General features: G+C 38.6%; 1 protein-coding gene across 7 annotated transcripts in view; it reads right to left on the minus strand.

The window, feature by feature from the left end:
• The window catches only part of PDE1A (phosphodiesterase 1A), a 351645-nt gene that overhangs the window by 99962 nt on the left and 236703 nt on the right, over positions 1–14980 (minus strand). The gene's annotated exons all lie outside the window — the stretch shown is intronic.

A 14980-nucleotide genomic window follows, 5' to 3' on the forward strand; every position in this document is an offset into this window, starting at 1 on the left:
GCCGCTGAGCCTGTGCATCCGGAGCCTGTGCTCCACAACGGGAGGGGCCACGGCAGTGAGAGGCCCGCGTACCGCAAAAAAAAAAAAAAAAAAAAAAAAGATTGGGTTAACATTTTGAAATCTCTGAATTTCTCAAATTGGTCATCTTCTGAGGGCAAACACTTAATGGACTTGAACATTTGAGCATTCCCAAACATTTAAGTACAATGATATCAGTCTGGAGATATCGACTGTATTAATATTTTTATAATATATTAATATATAATAATATATTATTCCAATAATGAATGAAACTAATATAAGATAGGGAAGAGAGTTTGTAAACAGAGGTCTATTAAAGGAAGCAATTGGAGTGGGAAGAAAAAGGGGAGTCGAAGCTATAAAAGTTGTCTTATATTTAATAAGCTTGTGTATATTGAGTACAGAAAGTACATGCTATTTGAATAAGGCCTTGGAGTTTACAGAAGTCATTCACATGTGTTATTTTATTTGATGGGTATCCCTAAATTTTAGGAAAATAATAACTTGAAAAAGAAAGATGAAAACAAGTGGATTATTTTGAAAGCTAATTTTAGGTGATTTAGCCAGTGTCAGGTTTGGAAAAGTTAAAGCAAATGATGTCTTGAGGGTGGAGATCTGATGGGCTTAGAACTGTTGGCTGAGGAAATCAGCTGTGTAAGGAGGAAGTGACGAGGAGCTGAAAGCACTGCCCTGCCACTCTCCAGTATAAGCTCCAGGTAGATGATGTGGACAGGACTGACCAGTAACAATAGCTGCATTAAGGCTGGGCAGCTCCAGTGATCTAGAACTTCCTAAAGGTCTGAACTGGAAAGATAGTGTGAAAGGCTCCCCACAAAATACAAAAGGGACTTTACAGAGTAATTGAGCTTTGCCTTCGGGAAGAATACAGGTCAGCTCTGCCCTTTGCCTGACTAGGTATTTTCCTTGTTGGTGCACCAATTTAATAACTCAGAGCTATTTTTGGCGCACTTTAGCTTTGACCTTTGGGTTCCATTCGTGCTAGTAAATTTCTTTGCACAGAGTGAGGCCTAAGGATTATGAGCCAATGGAAGGAAGGTAGCCAGAGATGACAGCGAGTGCTACAGCCTTCATAACAAGTCACACATCATCTCCAGAGAGCAAAAACTACCAAAAAGAGACTCAAAAGATAATATGACTTCCTCTATATGCTACTGTTTATAAGTATATTGATGTCAGTCATTTGCCAATATTTATTTTTCATAGTATTAAATAAGTGTGAATGCATTTATGAAATGCCTTATGAAAAAATATACACAACTTAAGTGCTGGAGTTATAAAATTATATGTATACATATGAAGATAAAAAAGACATAGTTGGAAGTTAATATTGAAGCTGGGACGAAGTGAGAGAGTAGCATTGACATATATACACTACCAAATGTAAAATGATGGCTAGTGGGAAGCTGTTGCATAGCACAGGGAGATCAGCTCAGTGATTTGTGTCCAACTAGAGGGGCAGGATAGGGAGGGTGGGAGGGAGAAGCAAGAGGGAGGGGATATGGGGATATATGAATACATATAGCTGATTCACTTTGTTTGTTGTACAGCAGAAACTAACACAGCATTGCAAAGCAATTATACTCCAATAAAGATATCAAAAAATATTGATTAATACTTACCCTAAATCATATTTAATTCTCATTTGGCTCTTACGTTTGGATGATTTTAGTTTATACTTAACACATGGACATCGTAATTCAAAGCAAAATATTTTTTTTCTCCTTTTGACCATTTAAAATTAGATTCCTTAGCCAATTACAGCAAGTCACTACAGTACATGGTTTGAAAATTTCAGGGCTTATGCCATTTCTATTATTCCTTATGCAGTGATCAAATAAAACCACAGAGCAGGACAGATGGAATGGGAATCATTGTACTGTAATCCTGTGATGTCACCATGCTCCAGGAATTCTACTGCTGTCTTGTTTTCTTAGCTACTCTAAGTAGAATGACAGACACATAGTAATGGTTGCCAATTGCTCCTTTGCAAATCTGATGTGGATGACTTTAGGGCTATATGTCCTAAAATCATAAATTATCCTTGACAGATCATCAAATATGACAAAATCAGCATATGGAAATGAGAGTTCATATAGGGATGTGGTACCCAGGAGTCTGGCAATCCCTTAGTCATGATGCATGATGTCATTTATTGAAAATGAAATAAGATATAGTTTCAGGGAAAAAAGAGTGATGTAGATTAATTAATGAATATAGAAATAAAGGAGGAGAGTACATAGAGAAAAGCATGAAATATTCTATTATATAACTAAAAAAGGAAATCTTGAAAAAGCAAAAAATACCTCTGTGATGGTTAATTTTATATGTTCACATGGCTAGGTTATGAGGCTTAGTTGTCTGATCAAACACCTGTCTAGATGTTGCTGTGAAGGTATATTTTAGATGTAATTAACATTTAAATCAATAGACTGAGTACAGCAGACTACCCTCCATAATGTGAGGGGGCCTGATCCAATCAGTTAAAGGCCTTAAGTGGTAAGGCGGAGCTCCCCCAAAGAAGGAATCCTGCCTCCAGACTACTTTCAGACTCAAGATTGCAACATTTACTGCTGTCAGAATTTCCAGCCAGTGTCAGCCTCCTTTAAAGTATAAGTCAGACCATGTCAATGCCTAATTCATACAGTCCTATGTAGCTCACCACAAGCTATGTCTCTACCTTTATCTTTTAACATTTTCCACCTTATTCATTTTGCTTCAGCAATGCCAGCCTCCTTGGTATACTCAAACCTGCCAAGCTTGCTTCTGCTCAGGGTCTTTGCACTTGCCATTCCCTCTGCTTAGAATCTCTTTTTCAAGATGTGTGGATCATTTCCTCACTGCATTTAGGTAGAAAGGGTTTCCTTGACCCCCCTACTCAAAGAGTAAACACTTTTATTCTCTTTATCCTTCTCTAGACTTCTTCTTAGCACTTACCACTGCTGATGTCACACCATATGTTTATTAGTTTGTTCATTCATTTTATGATTTATCCACTAGACTGTAAAGACCTCGAGATCAGAGAGTCGGTCTGTTCTTGTGCACTGTTATATCACCAGCATGTGCAACAGCGCACGGCACAGATTGGGGGGATCAACATCTAGAAATATTTACACTAAACTTTTACAAGTGACCATCTTTGAGGAGTGGAGTGAGAATGGAGATGGTATAAGAAATTTTAGTCTTTTAGAGTCCCATATTGTTTGATTGATAAGAGCAGAAGCATCCTGGGAGTAGTTCACTATTGTCAATCATCTCTTCATTGCCTTTAGGTTAATTTGCCCTTGAACAATTTCTTTACAGTTTTTGAGGCAAATTATAGGGAAATGTATATTTGACATGGAAAAGATATTAGACATTTTTCTGGATTAAAGACTTAAATGTAAGACTGGATACTATAAAACTCCTAGAGGAAAACACAGGCAGAACACTTTTTGACATAAATTACAGCAATATCTTTTTGTCTTCATCTCCTAGAGTATGGAAATAAGAACACACACAAACAAATGGGACCTAATTAAACTTAAAAGTTTTGCACGGCAAAGGAAACCATAAACAAAACAAAAAGACAACCTACAGAATGGGAGAAAATATTTGCAAATGATGTGACTGACAAGGGATTAATCTCCAAGATATACAAACAGCATATACAGCTCAATAAAAAGCAAAACAAAACAAAACAATCAAAAACTGGGCAGAAGATCTAAATAGACATTTCCCCAAAGAAGGCATACAGATGGCCAAAAGGCACATGAAAAGATACTCAACATTACTAATTATTAGAGAAATGCAAATCAAAACTACAGTGAGGTATCAGCTCACATCGGTCAGAATGGCTACCATCAAAAAGTCTGCAAATTATAAATGCTGGAGAAGGTGTGGAGAAAAAGGAACACTCCTACACTGTTGGTGGGAATGTAAATTGATGCAGCCACTATTCAGAACAGTATGGAGGTTTTTTAAAAAACTAAAAATAGAGCTACCATATGATCCTGCAATCCCACTCTAGGGCATATATCTGGAGAAAACTGTAATTTGAAAAGATACCTACACCCCAATGTTCATTACAGCACTGTTTACAACAGCCAAGACATGGAAACAACCTAAGTGTCTATCAACAGATGAATGGATAAAAAAGATGTGGTATATTTATACAATGGAATATTACTCAGCTATATAAAAGAACCTATAAGGGAAAAGAATCTGAAAAAAAAAAGATATATATGTATGTATTACTGAATCACTTTGCTGTACACCTGAAACTAAAACAACATTGTGTATCAACTATACTTCAATAAAAAAATGTAAAAAAAGAAAAGATATTAAACATTTCTAATAGTATTTTGAATTAATGGCCCAGGAAAGAAACATTTTAAAAATTGTATGCGCTGCTTACATGCCTTCAGCCAAGGACCTCAGTATCTCTGTTAAGTATCAGTTATCAGAACTAACTCTTTTAGGCTTATCTATCAAGTAGAGTATGGTAAGAAATTCCTAATAAAGACACAAATAATTTGTATCAAACTATTTAAGATAATTTTTCAAGTTTGGATAGAAGAAAGTTGAAAGGCAGGTAGATAAAACTTAAATTTAAATGAATTTAAAAAATAATCCAACACACCTAATGGCACATATTTCTCCTCTCTCTCCCTTATTTATTTTCCCTTTCCCTGGCACCTGCCCTGTATACTGTTTCTTCTTCTGAGCACCACAAGGAGCTCTTCAGATTTCATTTGACCATGCTAGATAGGGCAGGAATGAAAACTATAGTATAATATCAAATAGTAATCCTGGGCTTTTGTTAGAGAATTATCAGAAGCAATTTTTCTATACATTTATCTAAGATGTGAAGATATCTAAATACTTATATAAGATTATGTCACATGTAAAACATGTGACTACATTCTGCCTTCATTTCATTTTTGACATAAATTTGTGCAAGTAGCTTGATAAAATGAGATCTCAAATACTATAATGAATCTTACTTCCAAAACATCCAACAGCTCAGTTGCTCTTCATCCTAGGGTTGGATGGCAGGGTGAGCAGAATTGCTTACTCCGTGAGGGCTCTTAAAAATGAAGACTTTGTGTTTAAGAAACTTACAACATGAAAAAAAATCATTGGTACATTTTCCTTAGGAATTCTTAAAATGCACTATACAGAAAAGAACGATAGGAGTATATGTGTAAAATGTTAACACTATGGACCTCTGAAAAATGCTTCAACTGGTGTTTGATGCAACTTTTTTTTTAGTCCCAACCGAGTCAATAAAGCAGAAAGTAAGGGGTCCCTAAACGTAAGCTGTGGGTCGATGGGGGGCCGGCAAGCTGTGAAAACTGACCCTGCATCCAATCAGCGCTGTACTGATCTTTGGGAACTATTTATACTCCAAATTTTCTCTTGAAATCAGATGACACAACTCCCAAAGGGCTTATATTTTGAACTAGAAAGTTTGTAGGAAAAGGGAATAAAGAAAGAGGCGGCCACAGAAGGAGAGGTCATGGGATTTTGACTCTTACAGTGGTATCAGTGAGAATATTTCTGTCCACAGTAGACTCTTGGAAAATGGTTACACTCGTGTACCCACACAGTTATTTCCAGGCAATCGGTGCCCACATTTACACCCATTTAGTACTAAAATTCATCTGCCGGATGCATAACTGCTGGAAACTGGCTTCTCAAGTTTGAAATTTTCTGCTTTATTATTCTTATAAAGGAACACACTTCAACAAGAAACTAACTCATTCAACTCTGCCTCTAATAACTGCTGGGCTCAGGGTAGGAGCACATTTCTCCGAAATACCACATTAAATATTTAAAAGTTATATATCAAGTGAACAAACATGATATTTGTTCTATCCTTCTACCTTTTAATGTTTCATAAAAGTCTGACAAGTTGTATTGGAATTGCGAATTCTCAGCTCTTTGTGTGACAGGGCTGGGCCAGTGGGCTATGGCTGGCTCTCTGCACCTGCCTGCCTCCTGCTCAGGCCGTCACTATATGAGCAGGTGGATGCCATGGCCCCAGTACAATCTCCATCAACCCATCCAGCCTTGAAAGCAGCTGCTTCTTGGCCACTCTTTAGGGGTGGAGGGGTGCACACCCCAACAGTGTCCTGGGCCTCCTCAGGAGGAAGGACCTAAGGAGGAGACCTATGAAGACTTAGGAGACAGGCTAGGAGACCTTTGGGTAGAGAACTCTGGGGTCTTAGTGCCCAGGATATGGGATGCTTACCTACTACAAACCAGGCAAGGAGCCAAGGTTTACTTCATTTAATCTTCCAAGCTTTACTTCATTCCTTCCTCACTATGTGGAAGACACAATTATTATCAGTACCCCTACTTTAGTGATGAATAAACTGAGGCACAGATACCCTAAGTGATTTGCTCAAATCATATAACCAGAAGTGGCCATGCCGTTTTTTGATCTCAAGTCTCTCTGATTTCAGGGTCTGAGTTTTTAACTGCTGAGCTATCCCTCACCTCAAATGTGTGTTTTGCTTACTAAGTGCCCAGACTACCTTCACATTCAAACAATAAAAAATATCAGTAATCATTATTCTCCATCCCATCTCTACCTTGAAATTCAGGGTTAAAAATAATTGATCTTAAAGGAGTTTGGTCCACCAGAGTTTTGGTTGGAGGAAGCTTAAATTTATTTTCCATGATTGGTATGTTGAATCATTTTCTCAGAGAGAAATGTATCTGGATGGTAGAATTTCACAGTACTTTGAAGTGCAATAAATTAAATGTCAGGATGGAAAGAGGTAATACATTTGAAAAACCTTATCAACTTGTCAGTAACCTACTTCCTGAGTACTAAATACATTTGAATTAATTTTTCCAGGCCACCACCCATGCACGTTTATTTATTTATTATTTATTATTTGCCTTGTTTCAAAACAGACATAAAATGGCAGGCTCACAGATTTATTTCAACAGTTTTTTGTTTCTTTGTGTTTTTTTGGGGGGGCAGTTTTCTTTTTCTGCCTACCTGATAGCTTTTGTTCAATATTTCCTTTGGTTTTATTAATCTTTTTCTTTTTAACTATGAGAAGATGAGTATTATATCTGAGTGACTGAAGACTGAACATTTGGGTAGATAAGTCAGTTATGCTGACCTCAGCTCAATTCCAAGAGGCAAATTTGGCCAAAATGAAGTTGACAAAGGAGAGTGTTAAAGTTAGATGTGGCTTTCTCCAAGCTAATGCCTACAGAGAGCTCTAAACCTCTTCTGTATCCAGCCGAGGAAGCAGAGGTCCAGCAGAGGAGGGTCATCCCCCACGACAGGCAGGAAGGTCCAAGAAATGTTGGGGGAGGGCTCTGAGAAGGGGTTAGGATCTCAGAGAGTTAGCATCAAGATTTTGGGAGTCAGTTTGGAGATGGAAGTGGAGGGAACGGGTGAAGCAGAAACTGCCCTAGGCCTCTCTAATGGCTCTTGGCTTCCCACCAGGAAGTCCTTTTGGCTCGAAAATATCTTTGAAAATATTCCTTTAGGCTCAAAGCCTGACATTCCACTAATTATCGATTTTTTTTTTTTTGATTAGTAAGCATCCTCTGTGGTTAGGAGAACTGCCTCAGGAGTTTGAATCCTGGCTTCATCACCTATTAGTTGTGTGGTCTTGGAAAAAATATTTCTTCTGTCTGAATCTCAGTTTCTTTGTCAATAAAATAGAGATGATAATAATAGTCCCCTAGTGGTGGAGTTGGAGGATGAAATGGGTAAATGCACAGAAAGCATTTATAACAGTGTCTGACACAAAGCAAGCTCCAGTAAACTCCCAGCCATTTACACATCCATATGAATTAGTCTAAGCAGATCTGCTATTTCTGAGGTATAGTAAAAGGAAGGTGTCTGGGGATGGAAGTGTTTCAGACATTACGGGAAGAAATTGGTCAAAGTGGACTTGGGGGAGCCAAAGAACAACTTAGGCATTCTATGGGTTGTGAGGAGGCAGTGGGAGGAACATCCAAAAATATTTTTTACCTACTTTAAAATTTTACTGAGTAGAATAGGAAAACTCATAGAGACAGAAAGTAGAATAGAGGTTACCAGGGGCTGAGGGGAGGGGGGGACTGGGAGTTATTGTTTAATGGGTACAGAGTTTCTGTTTGGGATAATGAAAAGTTTGTGGAAATGGATAGTGGGATGGTGGTACAACACTGTAAATAATGTACTTAATTCCACTGGATTGTACACTGAAAATTGTTAAAATGGTACATTTATATTTTATGACAATACTATCAATACAATATCTACCATCTTCTCCCTGCCCTACTTTTCAGGAATGATATTTTGTCTCTTCTAATCAAGGGAATGAGACATAGAGGAGGGTATTCTAGGCTCCATCTAAGTAAGTGTTGTTCCAAGGATCACTGAGTTGCAGGCTGAAGAAGAAGTTTGGGGCTGCAGCCCAGAGATGAAGCTTAAGGGCTATGGCTTCCCAGATCTGGGAGAGGTGATCACATCATGGACTAAAGGATAGGGCTCCCTCTTCTGTGCCCAAGAGTTGCTGCTTGAGGCGCTGCTAATTTCCAGTGCCCCTTGCTTTTTGCTCCTAGTACGTGGTGAAGTTTCCTGACTCGGGGAGGCATTTCAGCTCCCAAGGTCATTTCACATACAACTTGGGGCAATATTTGGGCCACACTCCTTTGATAAGACCTTAAAATTCTAACCATTAAGTTTCTAACATTCTCTGTACATCTCTCCTTTTGTAGCCTCATTTTGACATCCTCTATAAGTGTGGTCCCTGGACCGGCAGAATCAGCAGCAACTGGGAACTTGTTAGAACTGGAACTTCAAGGGCACTACTCCAGACCTGCTGAATTAACAAGCCCTCCAGGTGATTCTTGTGAACACTTTGAGAACTGCTCTCACCCATTCATGACATGTCAATTAATGGAAGAGCTCTGCCAAGAAAGTAAGGTTTAATCCTTTTCTATAATGTGGACTTAGCAGTACTGCTTATTTCCATTTGCCCGTTGTTTCACTGTCAGAGATAGTGCTGGTGAACAATACAGGAAGGGATTGGCAGAAGAATCTCAGTAAAAGTATCTTAATTAGTGAATCTTTTATACTCATTTCATGAATAAGAATGATCTGTATGTTACTTAACTGAAAAATAGAAGAGTCAATTTCTCAATTTTTAAGATCTACTCTTAGCAACTCTTAAAAAGGCATTGTAGTATTATTAACTATAGTCACCATGCAATACAGAAGTGTCAAACTCTCGGGGTGGGGAGCAGAGAAGGGCTACTAAGAAGAACTGGGGTATATTTGAAGGACACGGGTGTTAGTGAAGACAAGGAATATATTTCTTTCTAAGCCAATGAAGCTAAAAGAGTAGGGGCAATGACAAGAAGGAGTTAACAAGGGCCAAACAGAATAGCAAAATAATTATCAATGTATAGAGTGTCCTTCATAAATATTTGTTGAATAAGTGAATAAATGTATAAAAACATAGGCAGAGAGTCTCTGGTCTTAGAGGTTATAAAATATTAAGATATTTACAGTGGTTTGGTGAGGAATAAAGTCATTTTTAGTCAGGTCTGCTTCATGTGTGCAAAGATGATATCACAATTAAAAAAAAATTCCTGGGGCTTCCCTGGTGGCGCAGTGGTTGAGAATCTGCCTGCTAATGCAGGGCACAAGGGTTCGAGCCCTGGTCTGGGAGGATCCCACATGCCGCGGAGCGACTGGGCCCGTGAGCCACAACTACTGAGCCTGCGCGTCTGGAGCCTGTGCTCCGCAACAGGAGAGGCTGCGATAGTGAGAGGCCCGCGCACCGCAATGAAGAGTGGCTCCCGCTTGCCACAACTAGAGAAAGCCCTCGCACAGAAACGAAGACCCAACACAGCCAAAAATATATAAATTAATAATAATAATAAAAAAAAAATTCCTGTTACCCTGGCCCTTTGTCCATATAGTCAGCCATGGCTTCATTCATTGACTCGTGTATGACACAGAATAACCTGGGGAAGGAAAAACTCCTGTTCCTGGATTTGAGTTTCAAAATCTAGGTCCCAGGGAAGGAGGAAAGGCCCAAGATAATGGAAGAGTATGTGATGAGTCAGAGCAGAGTCTCCATTCCTATTATTATCCAAAGATGCCCTAGGTTAATCCAGAGGAGTCAGAAAGGAAGACAGAAGAGATTTTGAGAAGGGGACACTGAGTCCAACCTGAAATTCTCCAAACCAAGACAAACACTGAGTCGGGAAATGGAACACCCCAGTACATTTCTAGGATCCTGGAGCAGGATGCTGGATGCCCACTCCACCCCCTAACCCCACCCTTTTATTTAATAAGAAAAAACTTAAGTCTCTGACATCCAGTACCTGATACTTGCCCAAGAACCACCTATGCTGTTTAACTGTGTCATGGGATCAATATGTTTTATGAGCTGCCTTGGAAAGTCAATCAACCTCTTACCTTTTTTTATGGGAAAATAGATTCTAAGTAGCTATCTTAGATAACAAGCATTTGTGTTAGGATTTCTTATTAGGATAATGTGACTACCTACAAGGATTAGAAATTAAGGACATGGGCTTTGGGGGCTTCCCTGGTGGCGCAGTGGTTGGGAGTCCGCCTGCGGATGCAGGGGACACGGGTTCGTGCCCTGTCCGGGGGGATCCCACATGCCGCGGAGCGGCTGGGCCCGTGAGTCATGGCCGCTGAGCCTGTATGTCCGGAGCCTGTGCTCCGCAGCGGGAGAGGCCACAGCAGTGAGAGGCCCGCGTACCACAAGAAAAAAAAAAAAAAAAAAAAAAAGAACATGGGCTTTGGAGCAAGGCAGACCTATGTGGCTAGAAGGATGCTCTCAATAGCAGGTGACATCAAACCTAACCAAAAGGGGCTTAAATTATAGAGGACTTTATTATTTTTCTTAACAAGAAAGTTAAAGGTAGGTAGACTCCAGCAGGGATTTATGTTTTTTAAATCAGCAGGTCAACAATATCATCAAGGACTCAGGTTTCCTCCATCTTTCTATGCTGCCAACTTTAGTGTTAGGTTTAGCTCTAAGCTTGTAGCCAGATGGTTGTATCATTTTCAAGCATGGTATACAGATACAATCCCCAGACACACAGGACTCCTTTTCTATGGAGAGGAAATCTTTTGCAGAACCCCCATTAGTCTCATTGGCCAGAATTGTAATATATGTCCATATCCAAACTCATTGGTTGGGAAATTGGAAACTAATTACTGGTTTAGGTCAATTAGGATACACTCATCCTGAGCCTGGTGCTAGGACTGGTCTCCCCTGAATCACTTGGCTTTGCAGAGAAGAGCGAATAATTGAAAAAAAAAAAAGGGTTCTATTGCCAAGGAAGAAAACAATTGATGTTGGGTATGCTCCATCTCAGTTTGAACTTGTCTCTGATACTTAATGATTATATGATTCTAAGCAAGTGAATTATTTTCTTTATGTCTCAAATTTCTTAACTTTATAGTGAAAATAATACATGTATCTAATTCATAGAATTTTTGAGACTTACTTGTAATCATATATGCAAATTGCATAATATGTTGCCTTGGATATAATTAACCGTCAAATAATCTTGGTATTAATATCATCATTAGAAAAGAATATAAAACTTTTATCTTTTTCAAATCCAGGACATATTCATTTATATTTTATTGATCCAAAATATTACAACAGTAAGATCTTACATAATATGTGGAGCTTTTTATGTCAGTTATCTCTCAAAAGATCTGGTCAGGTTATTTTTTTCCCCTTTCACTAGGGAGGCTGTTTTTGAAAGTTTGCAGAAAGTAACACACCACAGATGGCAGAAAATATGAAAATCAACCAAAATGTATTGCAACTTTTTCTAAGCCTGGTTTTCACACTCAATCTACAGGGTGAGAACAGCCTACAAACACAGCACTCCAAACAGCCACCCCTCCCTACAACTCACACCATAAAAATGGAATTCATAAAAATCATAATTTGCTTTTTAATGATTCACTGATCTCTAGCAATGTCTTAGCACATGCCCTTCAAATTGATTTCCTCAGGGGCTCCTCCAAATGGAAACAACTCTAAAAAATACAGGAGCCCAAATTTATAAATGCTCCACCACTAAGCATATGATAAGCAATAGGCTCTGTCACCCTCCTGGGGGCCAGGGTAGTTTAGGCATAAGCAAGTGTTTACAAGGGACTTTGGGACTGTGGATAAAACCACAGAATTCCAGAACAGGAAGGGACTGGTGACTTCATCTCTGTGTAAGAAACTAATGACTAGAGAAAAAAAATCTCTTGCCCATAGGCTTGTCATTAGTAGGAGCAAACCTAGGACAGGAGTTGCTCAACATCCTGCACAGACCCTGTTCCAGGTCCCACTGCACACGGTACTAACATAAACATTCTAGTTTTCACTCTAGAGAAGACATAGTTGTTGTTTAGGAAAGCACTCTCTTCCACTCAATTCTTAGGCATGTGATTTAAATAAAATTGACCTCCTACCTGCCTCATGAGATGCTTGACCAATGAACTTGCATATTCAGTTCTTATGGGCATGATAGTTTGAGGGATAAGCATATGACCTAACTAGAGCCAATGAAACAGAAAAGTTGTGTTTGTTAGAGCTTCTGGGAAGGAAAGCCTCTCTTATTCCCACTGGATTTGAAGGTGTGAGGATGTAACACTTGGATACACTGCCCATCTTGTTTTGCTACCCTCAAAGCATCAGGAGGTCATTCCAGAGTAATTGAAACAGAGAGATTGATCCCTTGACATCATTTTTGTCCTGACTGACCTATGATTATAGTCAGCACTAGCCATCAACGTTTCAGCAATGAGAGTTTAAGATGGTTTGGTTGGGTTTCCTGTCACTTACAACTGAAATGTTAATGAAAGGTGTTCATTAGTCCAGCTCTTTTCTTTTTTCCTTCTTCCCTACTCTTGCTCTAAATGTTTAAGGAGTACACATGTGTCAGTGCCATCATGACTTGCTGGTTGTAGTGATTAACCATCCAGGGTTTACTCTCTACATCACAGTTTTAGAGCCCATGGTCTATATTTTGGTAAAAATTATTGTCACACTCTTACCCCTGCTAAGCAACTGAGTTTAAAATCAATGCTTGCTAACCTTTTTGATTTTACAGTGCTATGCAAGTTTTGTTTATTTGAAGACCCTTAGCTGCGCTCTAATTAGCTCCATCTTGACCCACATTTTCCACCTATGCTTGGCTATTTGTCTGTTTTCCTAGATAACTTAAGAATAACTTCTTTTTTATTGAAGTATAGTTGATTTACAATGTTGTGTTAATTACTGCTGTACAGCAAAGTGATTAAGTTATACATATATATATTTTTTATATTCTTTTCTATTATAGTTTATCATAGAATATTGAATATAATTCTCCATACTGTACAGTAGAACCTTGTTGTTTATCCATTCTATATATAAGCACTTACATCTGCTAACCCCAACCTCCCACTCTATCCCCCCTCAACCCCCTCCCCCTTGGTAACCAACAGTCTGTTCTCTATGTCCATGATTCTGTTTCTGTTTCCTAGATAGGTTCATTTGTGTCATATTTTAGATTCCACATATAAGTGATATCATATGGTATTTTTCTCTTTCTGACTTATTTCACTTAGTATGATAATCTCTAGTTGCATCCATGTTGCTGCAAATTATTTTGTTCTTTTTTATGGCTGAGTAGTATTCCATTGTATATATGTACTACATCTTCTTTATCCATTCATCTGTCTATGGCCATTTAGGTTGTTTCCATGTCTTGGCTATTGTGAATAGTGCTATTATGAACATAGGGGTGCATGTATCTTTTTGAATTATAGCTTTGTCTGGATACATGCCCAGCAGTGGGGATTGATGGATCATATGGTAATTCTAGTTTTAGTTTGCTGAGGAACCTTCATACTGTTTTCCACAGTGGCTGCACCAACTTACAAGGAATAATTTCTTGACCTAATCTTTCTATGGTTATTATTTCTCTTTAACCAGAATTTCTTTTTAAACTCTATCTCAAGGCTAATGGAAGGTTTCCACTCTAAAAAAAGTATGAAAAAAGTATGTCCCCATTAATAGACTGTTCTATTGCTGCTTTTTCCTACTGGAAAATTCTTGAAAAACAGTCCACATTGCTTTCTTCCAGAGCCATTTCACTTCAGTTCCTCATACTTCCATAATCTGGCAGGTAGCTTTTTCTCTTTGTGAAACTCCACTTCAGAGGCATCAGGAATCTTCTAACTGCATCCAGTGGTTCTCCCTGTGGCATTTGATTTACAATATTTAGTAACCCTACTCTCTGCTGGCTTTTGCTACTCCATATTTTACAGATCTGCCTCCAGCTTCTATGTCTATACTTCCTGAGTATCCTCTTTAGTAGCTCCATGCCTAACTTTAAATGCTGTGTTCCCACATCACTCCATAACCACCCTCTCACTCCACACCTCTATTTGGCATTTTCATCCTCTCCCTTGACTTCAGTTACTAGGATAACATGTTGACCATTTTGAGATGGAACTCCAAGAGTTTTTGAAAACCTTAATAGTAGGAGGTGAGAAAAACTGACATTTGAAAAGTCAAAAAATAATTTGTTTTATTCTGCAGAGGCTTTATTTTACCTTCAGAGGCAGACTGCTCTTTTGTGTTATGAAAAAATCTTTTAAATAGGTCTTTCAGTTACACAAAAATAAAGTGAAGTCTCAACTCTGGCACATAGAAGACAGAGACAATGTGACTGCAAGAGACTAGACAACTCTGAACAGTAATGTGCACAATTATCTTCATTTTGAGCACAGCTACATCACTGCAGATTCTGTGTCTTTTGGAAAAATGTCATTCTTTTTCTAAATATGGATTTAGACTGCATAGTCTTTGAGCATAGGTGTTGATCCTGGAGATGAATGCACACCTTGACATTAATTTTGATAGCCCACTTCCTTTTTCTTGGCCTTGTACCTGGAGAT

Source organism: Mesoplodon mirus (genome assembly GCF_964341445.2).
Source record: "Mesoplodon mirus genome assembly, chromosome: 8".
In the NCBI taxonomy this organism is placed as follows: Eukaryota; Metazoa; Chordata; class Mammalia; order Artiodactyla; family Ziphiidae; genus Mesoplodon; species Mesoplodon mirus.